The sequence below is a fragment of the Sus scrofa genome, chromosome 3 (assembly GCF_054392235.1).
Source record: "Sus scrofa isolate SSC_HxYL_T2T_F1_AM1 chromosome 3, Sscrofa_HxYL_maternal_Yorkshire_Landrace_v2.0, whole genome shotgun sequence".
Taxonomy (NCBI): Eukaryota; Metazoa; Chordata; class Mammalia; order Artiodactyla; family Suidae; genus Sus; species Sus scrofa.
Window position 1 is genome coordinate 105,840,715 of NC_139385.1, and position 20,586 is coordinate 105,861,300.

Sequence of the window (20,586 nt, forward strand, 5' to 3'; positions counted from 1 at the left end):
GGCGGCCTTTCTTTTTCCTTCCCTTGGCTGCAGTTAGGCTCTTGGTTTTCTCCAAGACAAACACTAAATTCTTGAAAGCTGAGGCCGTCCACCCTGGGTGTGAATGCAGATGGTGATTTAGTCTTTGGTTTCTCCAAGTATGAACTTTATTGCCTGAGCTGGTTATTGACTTATGAGCAGATTAAAAGGAAGGGAAAAAGTCTCTCCCAGCTAAAGACACCCACCAGACTTTTCTGAAGTTTAAAGTTGAAATTCAGCAGCAGTTTGGCTGTAGTTGAGGAAAGGGAATTTGGGCCAGATTCAGCCTTCACATTCAAAAAGTGTTCAAGGGTCCAGCCTTGCAGCTCTAAGGAGCATAATATCCTCCCTTAGAAAGGGAAAAGTTGGCTTCCAACATTGGTTGCCTCAACCTTGGCCTTTGCCGAGAAGATAGAGGCAATTATTCAAATAATTCAAGAATCCAGAGGGAGCAAGGGGGACCCTAGTTTCTGCAGACGGTGTGGCATGATGGTTACCATCAGATATCCTGATCAGGTCACCCAGGGCCATCTGGACACACACAAGTCCTCTGGGTCTGTTGACCCCTCATCTTTGGCTCAGTGAAGGGGGGTGGCTTTTTAGGGGCTGGGGCTGAATCTAGCACAGATAAGTCTGGCCAACACAGAGTTTTAACTTTTCTTCCCTTCTCTTCTCAAAATGTGTGTGCTCTTAGGAGGGGACACTGCTACGCTTCCTAATTCTCACCGTTTCCTGATTTTTACACCCACTCCACACACCCACAGAATAGAAGCCTGGTAAGGACTCTCTCTGCTTTAAAGATCCCATGATTAAGATATTCACGATTCATCCACCTCTTGAAATACTAAAATCATTTTGCTGAAAAATATTTGTTGATATGAGAAAAATATTCACCACCTAATGCATGTGTAACAGTGATAATGCTGATACTAGAAGGTCATGTACTGAAATGTGAACTGTGGAAAACTCAGCTTTGAGATGAAAGGTGAGTTGTATTTTTCATCTTTCTGCATCAGATGTTATCATACTTACTAGTTTCTATCTGAGGCCTGAATGAACTATAAGCTCTCTGAGTGTAGGGTCTGTGCTAATGTATTTCTTGGTATGTCCACAATGGCAAGAACCATTTCAAGGATGCAGGAGCCATTGGCTAAATAGTTGTTTAATGAATTAATGACTGCTTTTCTGGGTTGTATAAATTGCTCATTGAACATCTAATAATTTTATCAGTACTAAAGAGTAGGGAGAGCAGTAAAAACATACAAAAAATAAGATGTGCTCTAATGAAAATTTATATCCTTAAATGCCTTCATTAAAACAAATATCAACAACCCACAGAAGCTTGAATACTGGATGAATAAACAGATGTTGAGCAGGGCTTCTGCTGCAGTGTCAGCTTTGGTAGGAGACATTGTCAGGTCCAGGGACCCCCAGCCCTGGGGAGCTTCTCAAGAGCATGCAGAGTCTCCCCCGGAATGTCAGCACGGGACCCTGAGACCCCCAAGCCACCTAAGGGCTGATCTGCTGGCCAAGGGAAGGGGAGGCTTTGAACCTGGGAGCGTTTATGGCTTTGACAGTCGAGTGAACTGACTTTTTGTTATAGAAAATGGGACTCTTTATTTATACCCAAGAGTAACTGGAACGCTATGGAACCCGCTTTCGATTTCATTAGAAGAACACAGGTTGCTGGAGACTCTTTTGAGCCTCTGTGTGCGCCTCCTGAGGCAGCGCATTAAGTGAATTCTACCTGTCAGTGATAAGAGCTGTACTGTCCTTGAAGGAGCCTTGTTGTTGCCCGCCCGTGTTTGTTTCTTCCAGCCTGCTGCCCCTTGCAGTCCTGGTGCTCAGTCCGTGCCCAAAGTCGTCTGCAAACGTCTGTCCGTGGAATAAAAGGGGGTCCTCAGGCAGCTGGGTGTGCTCAGTCAGGCTGCTTGGTGAAGGTCGGAGGAGTAAGAAAGCGGGACGGAGATGACGCATGCGCCTGTGAGGACGCCGCGGCAGGGGGCGGGGGAGCACGCAGTGGTTGTGTGCATGGGTGGGAGCCTTTAGACAGCCTAAGCTTCTGGGCTCAGATCAGGTGCAGCTGCTCCCCCAGGTGCTTGCACCCAGGCCTCTTCACAGGGTCTCTGTTGCCCGTGGGGTGTGGGGAGTCCGCATTATGGCTTCATGTAAATGAGCCTGGGCAGAAACTGTGTCCTGTTTCTGGTCTCCCCCCTCCCACCAGCTTGCACTTGCTAAAAGCTTGCTGTTGATTCATCGACTGGCAGGGCAGGGTAGGGGTAAGCTCTCAACTTGGCTGTACATCAGAATCACCTGGGCGGCTTTTAAAGCTCCCAGTGCCCAGGCCCCACCCTGGACCAGTTACATCAGAATCTCTGGGGGTGGGACCCCGTCAAGAAGACTTTTTAAAGACCCTCTTCTTATGCCCATGCCCTGCAGTTGAGACCAACAGAGGGAGCCAGGTTGAGAGCTGGGAATATACTTGCATTCCGGCTGCCTATCCTGGCCTCATCCTAGCCCTGGCTGACCCCCATACACTCTCTAGAACACATACTTGGGCTTAATGGGCAGGGGTGAGGCTGAGGTGATCCCCGCCATCTGTGGGGCTGCCTCTGGCTGTGGAAGATGTGACAAGGTCACCAGCAGCGTGGGCTGGATTTCTCACAAGTGCGATTTATGAGGCAAAAATTTCTCTCTTCATAAAAATGTCCCCGGTTCCTGTTGCGAAGGGTAATTGAGGCTTTTAGCTTCTGTGTCACGGTCATCACCCATTTCTTTATATGCCTGGTGGTATCGCCCACGGGGAATTAAGTCATATTCTTGGTCAGTGAGTAACAGAGAGGTAGCGTGAACTGGACATCCAGGCCAGGTGACTCAGCCAGGACCAGAGTCCCTGGGGAGCATCTCTTCCTGTCCCTGTCCCTGGGTTCACTCAGACCACGCCGGGGGCGGGAGGGAGCAGAAACATCTGGAACGGCTCCTGCTTTCTTGTCTGTAAAAGGGGGGTAACGTGAGGGTTAAAGGAGGCCATGAATGTGAAAAATCTGGTGTGTAGTGGGTGATGGCTCATTTAAGCCACCTGACTGCTGCTTGCATTTCCACCGTTCCTCCCTTTCCCCACAGGGCCCCAAACACACAAACACAATTTTACCTGCAGCAGGAGCTGAGAAAGATTGGTGCACTGAATTCCAAACACCGGGGGTTCGGGCCAGAGGTAATACTCTTGGGGGATTTTAGGCCCCTTCCCCTTCCCTGCCATGAAGTCCTGCCCTCCCTCCCTTCAGTGCGCAGTCCAGCTGCAGGGCTCGCCCCTTCCCTGAGAGGGAGCCCCCTAGTGGCAGGCTGAAGGTCCCCTGCACATCTCTGGCGGCCTTCTCACCTCACCTGCAACCCTAAGTGGTACATAGACCCAGGAACAAAAATCTCTATCATTCTTCCTCTTGACAGATAAGGGAACAGACTCAGAGAAGCTTACCTTTTTGTCCAGGTCACAGAACTAGTTCCTCTATTCCAGTCATTTTTCCCAGTCTCGCTGCCCAGCTTTGACTCTGGGGATGAGAGCGCCCCCTGGAGGGTTCTCCTGGGAGTGGAGTCTTGAGGCTCGCTCCCCAGGGCCAGGGTGTTGAACTGAGAAGTCAAAGGACTGCAGATGGGGAAGTAGGCTGTCTGGGCAGAGAAAGGATGGGCCATGAGGGTTGGTGCAGGCCAGGTCCACTGCTCCAGTGCAGCCGAGGCACTGACTCACCAGGAAAAAGTGGCCGATTGTTGACTAGCCAGCGAGTTTGTCCTGAAAGAGCGTGTCCGTGGTGCTAGAGAGACTCCAGGTCTGAAACGGTTAGAATGGTGATGGCAGGAGACCGAGGCAGGCATGTCACGGGGAGTGTGTTCAAGGCAGTGAGGGTTCCTAGTCCTGGTTTTCCCAGTCAGCAGCTGGTGGGCTTGGGACCAGCTAAGCTCTCCGTGCCTCTGTGAACCAATCTCTAAAGTGTGGATTCCAGTCGCTATCTCAGTGGGCTGTTAGGAGGATTGATTAACATGTAAGAGAGCTCTTGTCAAATTCCTGGCCCAGAGCAAACCCAGTGTAAGTGTTTGCTGTCATCCTAACATCCATGAAGGTGCTGGCACATGGCAGGTACTTCACACCCAGTGAATCTGAATTTATTCATCCTTTTCAAGGAGCAGGAGGCAGCAGGGCCCTGTGTCTCTAGATGTCCCCCCCGCCCATGACCCAGCTCTGCCTGGTCAAGGTGGGCAGCCCAAGCTAGGGTTCAGGTTCAACTTAATTGGGACTTGAAGACATTCTGTGTGTGCTTTTTGTTTGTTTGGTGCTATTTGGCGAATCTCAAATAAGTGAAATGTTTTTGTTTCAATTTGCATTTCTCAGTTCTGACCCCATCACTATGGGTCATTATTTCATTTTCCTCCTAATCTCAACCCAGAGATTGACTAGTGTGTGGCTTGAGCTTTAGAATTTATAGAGCAGCCTCATGTGAGAGTTCACGCAGGCCTCCCAACCAGGAGGTGGGGTTTGTGCATCATCCCCGCTTCAGAGATATGGAAAGTGCAGCTAAAGACTTGAAGTGACATGTCTGAGATGCAAGTAGGCTTCAGTATGGATCTTCCAGTGTCCAAGCCTATAATGTTCTTGCCCCCAGATACTTTCCACTTGATTTTTAACATAGCTCTACAGAGTTATACATTTTAAATTCCCTTTCTGGAGTTCCCGTTGTGGCGCAGTGGTTAACGAATCCGACTAGGAACCATGAGGTTGTGGGTTCGATCCCTGCCCTTGCTCAGTGGGTTAACGATCTGGCGTTGCCGTGAGCTGTAGTGTAGGTTGCAGACGCGGCTCGGATCCCGCGTTGCTGTGGCTCTGGCGTAGGCTGGTGGCTACAGCTCCTATTCGACCCCTAGCCTGGGAACCTCCATATGCCGCGGCAACGTCCCAAGAAATGGCAAAAAAGCCAAAACAAAACAAACAAACAAACAAACAAAAAAGTAAATTCCCTTTCTTTGTTTCTTTCTTTCTTTCTTTCGCCACATCCTCGTAATGTGGAAGTTCCCAGGCTAGGGGTCAAATTGGAGCCACAGCTGCCGGCCTACACCAGAGCCACAGCAACGCCAGATCCGAGCCACATCTGTGATCTACACCACAGCTTATGGCAATGCCGGATCCTTAACCCACTGAGCGAGGCCAGGGAACAAACCTGGATCCTCATAGATACCAGTTGGATTCATTTCCTTTGTGCCACGACAGGAACTCTGAGTATGAATATTTTTATGACTCTTGGGTCACCTTGTATTATTGACTTCCAAAGGAACCAAGCCTGTTTGTCAGTTATCCATCCATGTAGGCATTCCTTGCTTTGTTTAGCCAGCTACCCATCCATCCAACCATCCACAAGCTTATCTATCCACTCATCTATCCATCCATCCATCCATCTACACATCCATCCAGCCATCCCCACATCTACCCAGCCATTCATCCACCCGCCTATCCATCCATCCATCCATCCATCCATCCATCCATCCATCCATCCATCTGATGTATACTGACGTTAAGTCCCAAGTGAGCATACATTCCGGTAGATGCATGTGGATGTGGGTGTACTGGGGAAAGACCCTGCCCTGCTCTCTATCCTGTCCCCTAGTTTCTACCCTTTTCCTAGACCAGCCCCCACTGCTGCCCTGTCTCCCCCTGAGCAATGCGTTCCCAGGCTCTGCCTCTGCCCCCACCCCACACTTCCGCTGCCCTCAGCTGACTCCCTCCTTGATGCTGGCAGCCCTGGCTTCCTCAGCTTCCCTGTGCTTATTTTGGAAGGTCTGGCCATTTAACTGCAGCCGCTTGGAGTATTTGGTTCCAGCTCTGTCCCCAGGGCCTGGCTAGTCTAGGGTCTATGCCGGAGACAGCCAGCCCGAGTCGGGGAAGGTCGGGCCCCTGAGGGAGAGGAGGCTAGCAGTAGCTCAGGGACGTCCTCAAAGGCCAGTGGCCTATTGTGGGAGAATTGACTGTGGGTGAGCTTGACCCCAGGCTTCCCTCATGGCCTTGGAAGGTCACAGAATGTTTCTGAGATGCTCTGCTCTCTCCTGCCTAGAGCCTGTGGCCCACCAACCCCAGGTTGTCATAGCATGTGTGTGTGTGTGTGTGTATGTGTGTGTGGACATTGGGAAGCACTGGAGGGGACCTTTTAAGGTTTTTATTTAATTAAAACTCCTATCTGGAGTTCCCGGGTAGCTCAGCAGGTTAAGGATCTGGTGTTGTTACTGCTGTGGCTCTGGTTACTGCTGTGGTATGAGTTCAATCCCTGGCCCGGGAACTTCTGTATGCTGCAGGCATGTCTCCCACCTCAAAAAGATAGTACTTTCCGTTTCTTTATTAAATAAGTTAAACATTGCTTATTTAATAAAGAAACAGTAGAAAGCAGAGATAAGCCATGAAAAAAATTATCTTTGATTCCACCATCTAGCAGTGGCCATGTTCACATGGGGTGTGCACCCTGCGAAGGGGACTAGAGTGGCTAAAGGGGGGCTTGGCCAGGCCAAGGAGGGCATGAGGCTGGGAGGTGTGGATTAAGGCCAGATTATTCTGTGTCACCAGGAGCCCTGTGGAGAAAGGTCATGGGCCTTGTCCTCAGACCTGTGGTCAAAACCTGACCCTGGCCTCTTCCTAGTTGTGTTTGACCTTGAACAAGTCACTCAACTTTTCTGAACCTTTACTTGCTCATCTCTGAGATGGGAACGGTAGCATCTACCTCATGGGATGAAATGAGAATGAACGCGTCTCGTGCCTGGCACGTGGTAGAAGCCGTTTGGCAGTGGCAGTCCCTCCCCAGGGAGTTTGGATTGTCCCCTGTGCAGTTGTATTTCAGCCAGGGCGGGGAAAATCGATTCATGACTGTGTGGCTCTTTGAAGATCATTTACAGGCTCACAGGACCCAGGCCAGTGAGACATGAGAGGACACGCACCATCCTCGGCTGCTGGAGAGGGGGCTTCATTGGTGCAGTCCTTCCTGGGAGAGAAGGTAGATGTTAGGCCTCAAGACACTTGAAAACCCCATTGCCTCCCCTGTCATCCAGTGATGCTCCTGTAAATAACTGTCTGATGGAGATGACAATGGCATTCTATCTTAATGTTGTTTGCCACGGAAAAAATGACATGTAAGCTATCAGACGACAGAGCACATGCGTGTAACCCTGACATGTAAACACTGCGAGTAATGAGTCAAGCTTGAAGTCCAGGTTTGTTAACCCAAAACGATGTTTGTAATAAATCATTGAAGGGAAATAACAAGCATGGATGTGCAGGTGGATTTCATATTTGTAAAAATTATGCTTGTACCCACATTTGTATAGAAAATGTTTTTGGATGAGTTCTAGGGCCCTCATCCTTGGGTTTAAGACACCCTCTATTCCTTAAACAGAGTTTCCCGAGGCCAGCTCCAGGGAGCATTAGTTCCTGGTGGCCAAATCTGTCTGGACTAATTCAGAAACAAGCCCTTCTGCTTGCAGGGTTCGTGTTCTTCAGAATGCTCCCCAGATCAGAAAACAGACCCCTTCCTGCCTCAGTTGCCCCTGGATGGGGTTGGGGAGGCCTGTGAAGACCAGCTTCCCTTGGCCCTGTCCGCCCAGGGGAAGGCAGGCTTCCACCGAAGCCAGAGAGGCTCTGTGCATTAACCGTGTAAGGAATAGAGGGGGTCAAGGTCAACACTGGCCTTGGGACATTAGCCCAAAAGTATTTAGGGGAATCCATTATGTGCAATGCGATGTGCCAGGTGTACAAAGATGAATGAGCTACAGCTGTTGCCCTAAGGAGCTCAGCCTAGTGGGGGAGACCCAAACCAATCCCTTTTTTTTTAGGGTTGTACCCAGGGCATATGCAGGTTCCCAGGCTAGGGGTCAAATTGGAGCTATAGCTGCTGACCTACACCACAGCCATACCCCCACCAGATCTGAGCTATGTCTGCAACCTTCACCACAGCTCATAGCAACACCAGATCCTTAACCCACTGAGCAAGGCCAGGGATTGAACCCACGTCCTCATGGATCCTAGTCGGGTTCATTAACTGCTGAGCTTTGAAGGGAACTTCCCCAAACCAGCTTTGATGTGATTGATAAATGGGGAGGGGGGTGACCCAGGAGAGGAGGGGGTGCCCTCCTTGGGGGAGCAGGGAGCAGTCTTTCCCCACTGCACCAGAATAGTTATCCATCAATGTAGGCATTCCTTGCTTTGTTTAGCCAGCTACCCATTAGCCAACCACCTAAGGGATGGTTCCAGAAGCTTATACTCTACAGTCTTGACCCTGTCATCTTTAACACACAAGCTTGTGATTGAAGGACAGTCATTTTTAGGAAATAGTGATTTTACAGGGAGATACTGCCCCATGTGCACTCCGGGGGTGAGGGGTGTAAGCATGCACACACACACACACACGCACACACGGGCATGCATGCGTGCAAATTCACAAGCCCAGAGTGAGCTGAGAAAAGTCAGCTTCGCCTACAGTCTGACTGATTCCTCTAAGGATCATCAACACAAACAATGCAGGGGTGACTCATCGCCTGTGACTCACAGCGCTGTGGGACTAAGGTCCTGCCCGCACAGGGCAAACATCATAGTATTTGTCCTTCTGTCCCCTGAGGGGGAGGGTTCCCCCCAGCCCAACCTCCACCTCTAAACCAGGTGAGCCTGGACGGGGGCAGCTTATGATGTAGAAAGTAAGGGAGCATTCTAGAGAAACTCACCTGATCTGGGCAACAGGGGTGATGGGAGGCGGGGTTTCTTTATTCAAGGATTTACAGAAGATGTATTTCAACACAGCATTCCCCACTGGGCATTCAGAACAGGGTATGATTCCCCCCCCCCAAAAAAAACCAAACGATTTCTTGGTATCTTTTCAGGAATCCATTGATTGTGCAAAGTGAGGTTAGTGTGCTGGAGTGAGGAATATGGGGGTGAGGTGGGGAGCAGAAATTCCCAGTTGAAAAGTCAGAGAGGGTTTTGGACCATTGAGGCCACTTCCTCCCACCACCCTGGGCCTTGTGACTTGCTGATTCCCTGTCCTCGCCTTTACCCTCTTCCAGCTACCATCCCCCCCCCACCCCCGCCCCAATCTGGCCCTGCACTCAGGGCTGGAGCCCGAGGGGAGGGGCTGCCCTGCTCCTTGCTGGCAGCTTGACTCTCTTCAGCTGCTCCTGAGAACACTGTTCCAGAGGATCAGGTTCCTGCCTCTGCCCCCGGGATTTATCAAGCAGTCACTGTGGATCTGCGATGTCTAGGATGATAGGGGGATGAGGGTGGGACAAAAGAGGCCAGTCCTTTAGCCAGGAGCCAGGAGTCCCATGTGATGTACCTAGGGAAGGGGAACTTTAAATGTTTACCCTGGGAGTTCTCATTGTGGCTCAGTGGAATCCGACTAGGAACCATGAGGTTGTGGGTTCAATCCCTGGCCTTGCTCAGTGGGTTAAGGATCCGACATTGCTGTGAGCTGTGGTGTAGGTTGCAGACACGGCTCAGATCCTGTGTTGCTGTGGCTGTGGTGTAGGCTGGCAGCTACAGCTCCGATTAGACCCCTAGCCTGGGAACCTCCATATGCCGTGGGAGTAGCCCCAGAAACGGCAAAAAGAGAAACAACAAAAAACAGAAAAAAAAACCTCTTACCCTGGAGTGGAGGTGCACAGAAAGACTGTCTTTCGGAGGCCAGCCTTCAGTTTGGAGATGCAGTTGCCTTCTAGACCAAGCATCCATAGTTCTGGGCAACCAGATGCCCAGGTCAGTAGGTCAGTAACTTGGGGATGTCCCAGTTTGGAGGAGATGTGGCCTTTATCTTTGAGACAGTCAAAGGAATGCCTTTAAGGCATCCTTGGTCTGAAAGGGAAGCTGGAATTTCTCCCTTTCCCGTTTCCCATCCTTCAAAGCAATTAATTAATGTTGGCAGCGGGAACCCACGGTGGGCAGAGGAGCCTGGGACTTCCACTCCTCCCGCCAGAGCCACTCACAAGCGAAGCCTGAAGTGTGGCCTTGTCTGTCAGATTGTTGCAGAGACTGAAGGAGCTCTTTGATAAGAAAGTGCTAAATAACAAAACATGAATTATAGAGAACGTAGAAACCAGGGCCTACAGATTGGTTGGCTGGATGTCAGGCCCCTAAGGGTCTTCTAAAGACTGGACCTCTCCCTCCTCTTGGAGGTGGTCACCAGGCCAGCACCTGGGAGCAGGCAGCCTCCTGCAGGACCACAGGGCAGAGGTGAGGAGTTAAAGAAAGGCAGTGAGACTGCTGTGCTGGGGGTGGGGAGCAGAGGGACAGGGAGGAGCTTGGGAATGGGGACAGGGAAACAGCACAGTGCCGCCTGGGTGGAAATGATGGGAGGGGGCCCAGTAATGTGTCCTGGGAGCGGGGGGAAGCAATGGAACAAGGTTACAGTATCAACGGCTAGAAATCTTGTGTGTTGACCCATAAGGACTGTGGCAGGAGATGGAACTTGCATAGAAATGTGTGCCTCTCAGATACACAGGGACAGCCAAAAAAAAAAAAAGAAATGGTGAAGATGAAGGCTTGGGGCAGAAGGCTCACCTCAACCTCAGGACCAGGGGTGCCCCCGCCCCTCTGCCCAGAGATGGGTCCTCAGACATCGTGGGGGGGCTGGTGTGGGGAGAGGAGTCTGCCTGGAGGGACAGAGAGGGATCTAGGCATTGGAAGTGAGGTCCAGAGTCTCTGCTGACCAGACACAAGGGCCAGGCCTTGCTCTCCCTGCCACCCCCACCCCATCCTGCCCGTGAACTGCACACTCACAGCAAAGAGCTGTTCGATTCCGGTGCCTGTTGTGGGAGAAGGAATATGACAGCCTCTGCCCGAAAATTGTCCCCTACTCGTCAGTGTCAGACACACCCTGAGCGGCAGGGGTGGGGGTGGGTGCGGTGAGTGGGAGAGGCTGGCCTTGGATCTGGCCCGGAAGGAGGGTGGTCTTCAGCCCTGTGTGGTCCCACTGGGACTTTAGTGCTCAGGCTTCACAAAGGAGCATGAAGACAGATGATAATAATAATAGCTATTCCTTTTGATCTAGCACTTGGCTGTGCTCTAAGTACTTTGCAGCTGGAGGTCCTCACCACAGCCCTACTGTCAGCACCCCGATTTTACAGAACGAAGGCAGGTGCAGAGAGGTGAAGGAGCTTGCCCAAGGTCATAGGGCAGAAGGGGAGCAGCTGGATTCCAAGCCTGACAGTCCTGCTCTCTTGGGCCCGTGCTCCAACCCCAAGCCCAGCTGATCTGAGGGCACATTTTCCCTTGGAGTGTCTTCGCAGCAGATGCCACCGGATTCAGGCTGGGCACTGTAGGGCCTCTGGGATCTGTGCCCTGGGCTCAGGAGGAGAGAGGCCAGCTGGGCAGCGGGGCCTGGGGGTCCGAGGTGTGCACAGGGCATGGGCCCAAGTATGGAGTTGGGAGTGGAGGGGATTGGAGGGTTCAACTGATGGCAAATGCAGGCCAGTTCTGTCTATAAACAAATAAAACTGAGCCACAGTGGGGCAGACACATGTCCTGGAGACAGCTCTGCTTTCGTTTGTGGATGTGGGTGTGTGTGTTTTTTGCGTAAGTTGCCAAAACACCCTGAGCCAGGCTGGTGGAGGGTGGGCCCTAGGCTGCTCCTGATGGATGCCTGCTCAGGTCCCCGAGGCCCACAGTGTCAGATGGCTGAACACACTGTAAGCTCCGAAGAAGAAAAACAGTCACCTAGCTCACTGGAGTGGGGGTACTGGGAGGGGGAAGGGAGGAGCCCCTTAAACTCAGGCAGGTGCTGCCCTTCAGAGAAGACTCAGGGGATCTATCTCAGACTTGACCAAGCAGGACAGAGAGGTGGGTTCCAGGCCCAGCCCTGCCCTTGTCCCTGGGAGACCTTGGGTTGGTTGAAGCCCCTCCAAGCCACATCCAGACCTGGGCACTCAGATGCTAGGTCTGGCTCTTGTCTCATTTGCGCTTCTCACTAGGACACCTTCCTGGGAGCCCTGCTCCAAGCATCTAGCCTCCTGCTGGCTTCTGTGGGCAAGGGCACCCATGTCTAAAGTGGGCTTTCTAGGGTTCCCACTGTGGCTCCACAGGGTTGGCAGCATCTCTGCAGTGCCAGGATGCAGGTTTGATCGCTGCTGCCCCCAGCACAGTGGGTTAAAGAATCGGCAATGGTCGCAGCTGTGGCTCAAATCTGACTCCTGACCCAGGAACTCCTTATGCTGTGGGGCAGCCAAAAGAAAAGAAAAAAGTGGGCTTTCTCTGCCTCAGCACTTGACTCTGAGGGCTGGATTATCTTTTGTTGTGGAAGCCTGTCCTGTGCATTTCAGAGTGTGTAGCAGCCTACCTGCCTCTACCCATCAGATGCCAGGAGCACCCTGTCGCTACAACCCAAAATGTCTCAGGACTTTGACAAATCATCCCCATTGAGAACCACAGGTCTAAGGGGAAGGCTTCGGTCCAGAGGAGCCTCGGGACCAGCAGTAGCTGGACTGGTGGGACTTCGGGTGGTTTCCCTTCATTTTTCCCTGGGTCCTCGACCTTTTGTCTCTTGTCATGGGAATGGGAACTCAGCCTTGAGGTAGAGGAAGAAGGGAGGTTGTTTGGGACCCGGAATGCTGTATTAAGTCAGGTTGGGCAGGCTGGGGTCACAGACTCTCCCCTCAGCGCTAGGAGGGAGGCACGTGGTCAGAGAAGGTGGTGGGGAACCCAGATTTATTTCCTTTGAGAACAGCTTCACTGGGTTGCAGAAATCATGCCCGCCTGATGCATGAAATACATCCAGTTGGAATTCTCTAGAGGTGCAGCAGGTATTGTTACTGCAGCAGCTCAGGTTGTTGCTGTGGCGCAGGTTCAATCCCTGGCCCTGGAACGTCCACATGCTGGGAGCGTGGCGAAAACCCCGAAGCCAACTCAACTAGAAAAGGAACACACCTAATGGTTTTCTGGTGCCATGGTGGACCTTCTTCCTCCCAGCCACTTCTTTTTTTTTTTTTTTTTTTCCTATTTCTTGGGCCGCTCCCGCAGCATATGGAGGTTCCCAGGCTAGGGGTCCAATCGGAGCTGTAGCCACTGGCCTACGCCAGAGCCACAGCAACACAGGATCCGAGGCGCGTCTGCACCACAGCTCACGGCAACGCCGGATCGTTAACCCACTGAGCAAGGGCAGGGATCAAACCCGCAACCTCATGGTTCCTAGTCGGATTCGTTAACCACTGCGCCACAACGGGAACTCCCTCCCAGCCACTTCTGATGGTTTCTGTTCCCACTGCCTCTCTCTCCTGGGTGGCTGTGGATTCCCCACCCATCACACCATGTCCAGTCCTCCTTGCTTCTTACCAGGCCATTGCAATAGCTCCCGTAGCTTTTCCTGCCTCCAGTCTCTCCCCCATCCACCCTCACCCCGATCTGCCCTTCATACACTAAAGTGCTTTTTTTTTTTTTCCCCCCTGAGAAACAGATTTTCATATCGTATTCTCCTGCTTAAAACTCTTCAATGGCTCCCCACGGCCCTCTGGATAAAGCTGGGGCTCTTCAGGCTGCCCACTCAGCTTCTCACTTTGCTCTCACTCATTGCCTCGGCCTCATCCCCGCTGTGCCTCTCCTCCTCATAGTCCTCCCATTTCAGACCCTTGCAGCTCTCCTCCCCTGTGCCATGCTGTTTCATACCTCTGTGCCTTTGCACATTCTACTTCTTCTGTCCAGAGGCTCTTTGTGCTCTTGGTTTATTGGACTCCTATTCATCCTTCAAAACCCAGGTTAGGGACCATATTCTTTGTGAAATTTTCCCTGATTGAGCAATTTGTTTCCTTCCCTGACCTGCTCTCTTACCCTTATCTCAGGGATTTTTGTTTTTTGTTTTTGTTTTTTTTTTTTTGGTCTGTCTCCCCTACTAGACTAAGAACTCCCGGAGAGAAGTTCCTTGAACTCAGTGATGCCTAGCCCAGAGCCAGGCACATGGCATAGCCCAGTCAGTGTTTGCTGAGTTGATTTTAATTCAGAGGCAGAAGGAGATTCAGCCCTGTTATCATGGCAGAGGCCTCTCCTTAAGAAGGTCTTGTATTGCTGTGGCTGTGGTGTAGGTCAGCAGCTGTAGCTCTGATTCGACCCCTGGCCTGGGAACTTCCATATGCCTCAGGTGTGGCCCAAAAAAAAAAAAAAAAAAAAAAAAGGTTTTGACATGCCGAGAGAGAAAGACTGCCTTTCTTAGCATGGGAGCTTTGAGGAAACCCAAATACAAACCAGTGTAGAAATACACGGCATGTTATTAATGTGGTGCCATTGGTTCCAAAAGAGGAATTTAGAACCTTGAACTTGAAAGGGCATTCTGAGACCCAACATTTTTGGACTTTGGGGTTTTTGTTTTTGTTTCATTTTGTTTTTTGGTTTAAAGGATAGTTGATTTACCATATTGTGTTAGTTTCAGGTACACAGCAAAGTGATTCAGTTGTATAGGTACATACATTCAGATTCTTTTCCCTTATAGGTTATAGGATATTCAGTATAGTTCCTGGTGCCGTGCAGTAAATCCTCATTGCTTATCTGTTTTATGCACAGTAGTGTGTACCTGTTAACCCCATTCTTATCCACAGGCCAGGAAACAGAGACCCAAAGAAGTGATGTGCCCTCTCCTAGCACAGCAGCTGGGATGAGAATGCAGTCCCTGTCGTCCCGTATGGGGACAGCGACCCCTCTGAGGAGCAGCCCGGGTGACTGGCTGCAGGTTGGGACTCAGCCTCCTCCCGCAGTGGGAACAGAGCCCCCGCCCCCGAGGGAGTCAGGGAGGCGAACTGCATCCCCGTCCCCCACACAGCAGGTCCTCACAGAGGCCAGTCCGCCCTCCTGCTGTGTGCGGGGAAGGTGCCAGCACCGAGGCCAGGCAGTTCAGAATCAGGAAGTCTGTCGGAGGCGATGAGCCAGGCTTTCCAACAGGAACTGCTGTTTCCTGAGAACGCTGTGTTCCCCTCTTCTCCCTTCAGAGCCCCGTCCACCCCACCGCACCCCACCCCGCACGGTCACCCATTCCTGCAGGTTCAGCCTCTGCTTCCCAACCTGCATCCCAGCTGCAGCCTCCCTCCGGAGGTCCCACCCCGCCCGCCCGCAGGCCAGCTGGACCTTGGCCTTGGCTGCCACATCGTCACCCTCAAGGCCTGAAACCTGCCCTGGTCTGGGTGACACAGGCAGTTCGTCAGAGCTGCGGTGGTGTCGTGCGAGCTTGTGTTATGGGACAGGAAAGGGTCTGACCTTGGACCAGGTGCTGCGTTGGCTCCACAGGGCATGAGACACACGGCCCCTGCTCGCCTCTCCATCTCCCCGCTCCCGCTCTTCCCGTAACCTGTCGTCCAATGCGCCGTGTCTCCATTTCTCTTGGACTTGACCTCCTCGCTGAGTTAAATGCTTTTGGGCTTGGGGGTGGGTGGTACATGTCAGGGAAGTACGTGGGCCTTTCGGCTCTAAACTCGCAAAGGCCAGAGACACAGCTTTTCATCTTTGGAGGTTCAAGGACAAGGCCTACCTTCCTTTTCTCTCTTGTTTTCTTTTTTTCAGTATAGCTGCCACCACCCACCCTCGATGCTGTGGCAAGACTGAGATGTCCATGACAGGGACATCAGATCAGAGGACACAGTAGTCCTCCCAGCCTCTCACAGGAAAAGGTCAAGCGAATAGGATACTTTGAGGCCGGCTAGAGTTTGACCCTAAATTAGGAAGCAACGTAGGACCACCTTTTTCCTCAGAGTCAGACTCCAGAGCCTTGGACCAAAGGGCCTCTTCCCTGCCCCCCCACCCCCACCCCAGGGCCATACCTGAATCTCAGGGGAGCAGAGGCCAGCACAGAAGCAGCAGGGGCCCATCGTGTGGGCCTGGGTGGCCCGGGTGGCCTTCCTGGGGACAGACTCAGGCTCCACTAGTCTGAAAGGAGCAGGCTTGAGGTGGGGGAAGAAGAGCCATCGAGGGCTGTTTGCAGCAAGTGGGGAGAAGGACAAATCTGTTCTAAGGGAAAGCGACTCCTGGGCCTTTCCTCTCTGGACTCAGCCCCTTGCTGGCACTGTTCTGGCTTGGCCTGCAAGGGGCCACACCCTAGTGCCCCAGGTCTTTTAAACCGGCACAGTGACTCCACCCACTGGCGCTCCTTGAATTGGCCCAGGAGGGCTGTGGGAAGGCACTGAGAGAACTTTTCTCCTCTCCAGCCAGAGGGCCGCACCTGCACCTCCCTGCCCTGACATGCCAGCTTTATTTATTTATTTATTTTTCCAGGACCGCTGTGAAGCATCAGGTGGCAGACAACAAAAGCCACAGACGTGGGAGGTTGTGAGGGTTTTTACAGACCCTGCCTTCTTTTCTCAGGAGCCCCAGGATGTCTGGTGACCTCTGGGATTGTGGCATTGTGTCCTAGTTGGGTGACGGCCCTCTCCCACATCTCAGGTTTCTCCAGTTGCCTCAAACTCTTCCATAAAACTTGCCTAGATAAAATGGAGTTGCAAGGCAGTTGGTGGAATGAAAAAGCGGGCCCAGCCAGATCTAGGTCGCAATGTTTGTTTTCGCTCTTGCCAACGGTGAGAGCCTGGACGAGCTCCTAGCTCCTCGGGCCCGGTTCGCTCATCTGCAGGATGGGGGCGCTGTCTTCCAGGCTGGCTGTGAGCAGCACTGCGATCCGACGTGCAGACAACAACGTGCATCGTGCATGTCAGGATGTAGGTGCTCAGTGAGTGGTACCCAACACTCGCTCTGGACTGGAAAATAAACAGCCGTCATGGTAATGAACATTTCCAGAACATGCCAGACCCTGTGCTGAGGACTTAAATCTCATCTTGTTAAATCCAAGAAGAACTTCATGGAGAAAGTGCTATCCTTATTCCCATTTCACAGAAGGAACTTGGGATACAGAGAGGCGAGTGACTTGAAGAAGTAGAGCCAGGTTTCAGACCCAGAGACCTGCCTGGACGCCAGAGTGTTTATCTTAGGAAGGGGCAGCCAAGAGGGGCAGAAGCGCAGCTGGGGTACCAGTCAGACATGGCCCAGAGGTTTGTCTGTGCTTCAAGATGGAAACCCTCTGAAACATGTGGTAAAGATCTCATTAGGGAGGTGGTCCACCCCTTTGGCTGCACATGCTGCTCTCGGAGCCGTCACAGGTGGGTGTCGGGTGGGGAGAGCAGCCTCTCCTGTCTCTCAGGGTCTCCGTTGAAAGAGATCATGTCACTTCTTGCCCAACGCTGATACATCCCAGGTGGCCGAGACCCAGCCAGCCGGGGGGTGGGAGGCAGGGCCTGGTGTCTCACAATGTGGAGGAAAGGGTCCCCTGCAGCCCCCATGCTGGGGACTGGAGCCAGGAGCTGGGATGGCAGCGCTGCTGACTTGCAAAAGCTCCCTGCTGGCATGTGGACCGTGTGAAGGAAAGCCTGTAATTGTAGCCATAAATCAAACACAGACAGAGGGAAAACTGTCAGGCTCTTGGGAGTTATTTTGTACAGAAGAGGTGGGAAAATGCAGCTGTGGTGTGAGAGCGGGGCTGGCTGGATGCTGGCAGAGGTAGGACTCGTGGGGTCACCATGGAGTGGAGGAGGGACCCCTGCTCCCGAAAGCTGCTGCTGGGCCCTCACTTTCAGGATGGCAAAATGGCCAGTTCCCTAGAGAAGGAGGCCTTTCACCATGGGGGCTGTCCTGGGGGACAGCTGTGAACAAGCCCAGCTTATCTTTAGCCAGCTTGTTCTCCTCTCTGTGGATTTGACTTCCGGCCAGGCCACTTATAGCTCTGTGCCCTTTGGCATAATGCTTAAAGGGAAATGACTATAAGTATTTGGTGCCTGCTATGTGCTAACTTCAGGAATTGGCCTCAGCTGGAGTGTAGCTTCTTCCTCACTCACAGACCCCGACTGAATTCCGTCCTATTTCCCGCAGCCACCTGGTGCCTCAGCCCAGGCTGGGCCCATCCTTAGCTCCACAAGGTGGGTCCTGATTGGTTCAAGCCAATCATGGTGCGTCCATTCCTCTTCTCTGTAATTGGCTTAGGCATGAAATGTTACCTGGTTCTGGCCAATGAGGTATAAGGAGGAAGACTATTAGGCACTGCTTCAGAAGTTTTCCCATTCTCTAGGTGGAGATTTCTCTTACGCCTCTGGAGCCACTGGAAGCATCTAGCCTGAGGATGGTAACTGAGGCTGCCGACAGCACCAAGGATAGCAGAGCAGAAAGGTAGAACCTGGGTCCTCTGTGATGTCATTGAGCTGCTAAATTAACCGTCACTGGAGCCAGCCGACCTTGTGATTCCTTGTTACGTGAGATTGTTGGAGCCACTTGTTAGGTTTTCCCTTAACAGTAGTTAACTGTCCCTGCCACCTGTTGCTTCACTGAAAAATGGGTAGCAGTACGTTCTCTTCCCCATGTTGGAGGGTCCCAGAGCTGGGTTGCTTGGTCCCTGTGGTGTCATTCATTCTCTAAAGCTTTTTGTATAGCAAGTCACTGCCTCGGGTGCAGACACATCCCTAGGGTGTCAAGATGGGTGGGTTCAAGTGACAACCACTCTTGCACCTCCAACTCTCAAGCCATTTTGCTGGACCGGGCTCGTTATGGCAGGTGTATTCTTTCAGGCAGACATAAAATGACCTTAGGAAATGGCTGTCCATAAACAGCCCTCACAGGGCACGTGCTATTGATTAGAATTACAGGATATTTTACAAGCAAGCTTGTGTTGGGCAGTCTTGGTGAATTACGAAGCATCCACTGCTGAGTAATTACTGTTAATATAGGGATGTCTTGTGCTTTCTGAATCTATGAATTGAGGACCGAAAACGCCACGGTTGCCTCTTGGAGATCTCTGGCTTTCTTAAGGGATACGTCAGAACTGCTCCACCTGTAGACGCTTTGCCTGGGGGAGGAGCTGATTAATGTGGAAGCGTCAATTCTTTCTGGTGTCAAGGGGAGGAAGATTAAAGGCCTCCCCCTTCCCCTCCCCCAACACCTCCAAGCCAGATGGCTGGAGCCATTCAGATGCTTGTCCCTGGCCAGTTGCTGAGATGTTTGGGGCCGGGCAGTGGTTAGGGAGGAGTCCACTTCCGCCTGAGAGGACACCCAGCCTGTGTCCCATGTTTGACTAATGCATTCTAAACAAGTGGGCCTCTGCTAAATATCCTGGGGTCAAGTGCTCACATCAGACAATCCCCAAGGCGGGAGATGAGAACTGTTCTGCCTGTTACCCACACTTCGTCCCTCCATGGAGCTCTGTGAGTCCTGGGTTGAATCTGTGAGTAGGTACTCTGGGACATGGGGTAGGGGGAGCCCAGAGCTGCAGGAGCTCTGAGCCCAGCTGAGGCCCAAGGAGGTAAGAAGAAAGATCTGGTCTCTTCAGGGACACCCTCCACAGCCCGAGGATAGAGGTGGGCCTCAGCCAGGAGTCAGGCGACTCCCCTGACTTCACAAGACCAGTCCTGTCATCCACAGGAGGGCTTCCTGTTCTCTTGGAAACAGCAAATGTCTTTCTGGCTGCCTTCAGCCACAGGGCAACTGAGCCAGTGACTCAGAGAGCAGCCTCTGAATCTGCTGGGGGTTCAAATCCTGGCCGCATCATTACTCTATGTGCAGCTGCATGCTGGTTGCCATAACAGAGTACCAGAGGTCGGGTGGCTTAAACAACAGAAATTTCTTTCTCTGGTTCTGGAGGCTAGAAGTCCAAGATCAAGGTGTCAGCAGGTTGAGTTTCTCCTCCTCTCTCCTTAGCTTGCAGGTACTACCTGTCCACTGTCTTGTTACCTGCTCTTTCCTCTGCCCTCCTGCTCCTGATTTCACTTCATGTGCCCCAGCTTCCTCTTCTTATGAGGCTCCCAGGCAGAATGGATTAGGAACCATCCTAATGGCTCCATCTGAACTGAAGCACCTCTCTGAAGGCCTTATCTCCAAATACAATCACATGCTGAGACACTGGAGGTTAGGGCTTTGACACAAATTTTAGGAGACACAATTGAGCCCATACTATCATTCCTTCTTCTTTCCTCCCTGTGGGGTCACTGAGAGCTGGCTGTGCCCCTCAACAGAAGGTCACAGCTCTTATCAGGTAGCCTCCCTTCTCCTCAGGCCTAGTGGAGTTAATGGTGCTGGGCTGTTACCAGCCCTGGGGGTGTCCATACATGCACGCCCACACCTTTGTAAATAGTCCCTTCATTCTACTCTCATTATCTGTTTCGAGCGTGCCATCTGTTTCCTGCTGGGCCCCTGCCTGATACACCAGGTATGGTGGCAGACCCACCAGCGCTTCCGGCAGCTCTGAGGATGTCTGTGTGGTGGGTGGGAGCCAGCCTGGTTCAGCTCTCCTGTTTCTTTGGCTTTGGAATACTCTGCCCTGTCACTGACCAGAGGCAGGAGGGTGGAGAGGGAGGTGACCTCGTGCCACAACCCAGCAAATGCCTTAAAACAGAGTGTCACGCACTTCAGAGACTTCATGGCCGTCCCCTCACACTGTTACCAGCTGAATGCCTGAATGTCTGCTTGGTGATGCCTCTCTCCTCCGGCAGCCGGCCCCAACTCTCAAATCCCGCTTATGCCTTTTGTGTGATGCAGTTCAGGAGCCCCTTTCCCTCCAC

The 20,586-nt window shown here is 52.2% G+C and overlaps 1 long non-coding RNA gene across 1 annotated transcript; it reads right to left on the minus strand.

The window, feature by feature from the left end:
• Window positions 1-1,292: 1,292 nt before the first annotated feature.
• LOC110260019 (uncharacterized) lies at window positions 1,293-16,046 on the minus strand. Its single transcript, XR_014842003.1, has 4 exons — window positions 15,820-16,046; window positions 6,969-7,028; window positions 3,494-6,009; window positions 1,293-3,010 (listed from the first exon to the last, which is right to left on the minus strand). It is a non-coding gene; the product is annotated as an uncharacterized LOC110260019 (long non-coding RNA).
• Between the last annotated feature and the right edge of the window lie 4,540 nt (window positions 16,047-20,586).